The sequence below is a fragment of the Tiliqua scincoides genome, chromosome 5 (assembly GCF_035046505.1).
Source record: "Tiliqua scincoides isolate rTilSci1 chromosome 5, rTilSci1.hap2, whole genome shotgun sequence".
Taxonomy (NCBI): domain Eukaryota; kingdom Metazoa; phylum Chordata; class Lepidosauria; order Squamata; family Scincidae; genus Tiliqua; species Tiliqua scincoides.
In genome coordinates, this window is record NC_089825.1 from 87,494,517 (window position 1) to 87,496,519 (window position 2,003).

General features: G+C 46.0%; 1 pseudogene; it reads right to left on the minus strand.

The window, feature by feature from the left end:
• Positions 1-1,449: 1,449 nt before the first annotated feature.
• Positions 1,450-1,569, minus strand: LOC136654541 (5S ribosomal RNA; annotated as a pseudogene).
• Between the last annotated feature and the right edge of the window lie 434 nt (positions 1,570-2,003).

The window sequence follows — 2,003 nt, forward strand, 5'->3', positions numbered from 1 at the left end:
CTAGCCATAGGATGTGGTGATGGCGCCTGGCCTAGATGCCTCTAAAAGGGTATTGGACAGACTGATGGAGGAAAAGTCCAGCACAGGTTACAAGCCGCGATGGATACATGCAACCCCTTGGTTCTAGAAGTAGGCTGTCTCAGAATGCCAGATGCAAGAGAGTGGCGTCAGGATGCAGGTCTCTTGTGGTCTTGTGTGCTCCCTGAGGGATCTGGTAGGCCGCTGTGAGATACAGGAAGCTGGACCAGATGGACCCTGGGCCTGATCCAGCAGGGCTTATGTTCTTAAAGCTCACTGAGCAATTTTGGGGACTTTCACTGGCTCAGAGTAATTGTGCAGGGAAAAGGGGGTGGGGAGGCCCTGTTGGCCAGGTTAAACAAAAAAGGGGGGGGGAATAAACATGTAACTAAATGAGTAATATAAAAATCAGGTATTTCCTGAGTGTATAGACTTTGAAACATGCCCATAAGAACATAGGAAGAGCCCCGCTGGATCAGACCAAAGACCCATCTAGTCTAGCTTCCTGTATCTCACAGTGGCCCACCAAATGCTTCAGGGAACATACTAGACAACAGACACAACCTGTGTCCTGGTGCCTCCCCTGCATCCGGCAATCAGAGGTAGCCTACCTCTACCTTGCACATACCTACCATGACTTGTAACCCATGATGAACTCTTCCTCCAGAAATTTGTCCAATTCCCTCTTAAAGGAATGTAGGCAAGATGCCGTCACTACTTCCTGTGGCAAGGCGTTCCACAGACTAATTACACACTGGGTAAAGAAATATTTTCTTTTGTCTCTCCCAACACTCAACTTTATCATTTCTGCACCTGCACTGGGACTTCTGCAGTTCCTTCTGCCAAGTGCAACTCCTTGCCGTGCTCTGAATGCTTCTCTAGAGGCTCCTTGAACTTTTTGGAGCAGCTTCTGAGCAGGAGGTGTTGTGGTCAGGACGCGGAAGCCACAATGGATGTACTGAGGCTCCTTCTAGAGCTTTTTACTCAGCTCAGTTAGAGCTACCAAGTTGAAAGCCTTTCAGACAATGGAAGATACAGCATCCTGAAAAGGGCTTTCCTGTGTTTCTCAAACACCTGATAGTTGTGGCACACTTTTCTGAATTAAAATTGCAGGCATCTTTTTTAAATATTAAACAAACCTTACACTGAGTTGTGTCAGGGGAGCAGTGACTCGTGCAGAGATGCCACAGGCAGCTTCTTTGGAGAGCAGATTGTGGGACCAAGTAGCCAAAAAGGCTTTACCAACTAAGGGCGCAATCCTAACCAACTTTCCAGCACTGACATAGCTGTGCCAGTGGGGCATGTGCTGCATCCTGCAGTTGGGGGGCAGTCATGGAGACCTCCTCAAGGTAAGGCAATGTTTGTTCCCTTACCTTGAAGTTGCATTGCCCTTATGTTTGGCAACCTTCAGTCTCGAAAGACTATGGTATAAGCCTACAGCACCCAGTATTCCCAGGCGGTCTCCCATCCAAGTACTAACCAGGCCTGACCCTGCTTAGCTTCCAAGATCAGACGAGATCAGGTGCTGGAAAGTTGGTTAGGATTGCAGCCTAAATGTATTTTAGGCCCATCAGTATTGTGGAAGATTTTAGTTGACATTGATTTCAACTGAGCACTGTCACCTTTGGTTGCCTGTACAGTAGTCCTTGTTAGAGGGAAAGCCATTGCTATCTCATTGTAGATGGAAAAGTACCTGCTAGTTTTAGGTAAAAACTTGGATGAAAAAAAATCACATTTAAATTTTTTTTATTAACACATCAGGATTTACACAGCAAGCAAGAATGTTTGGAAGGTGTTTGGGTACTACAAAAGCTTCTGGAAATTGCAAGGCAACAAGGAGGAGAAGGTTGATTCTTGCTGCTTTTTCAATAGTTTGTTTTGCAAGTAGACCCTTATGGGATGATAGACTGGATAGGACTTTGGCCTGATCCTGCAAGACATTATTATGTTCAGTCTATAAGAGAGTGTGTTTCCTTAGAATGCAT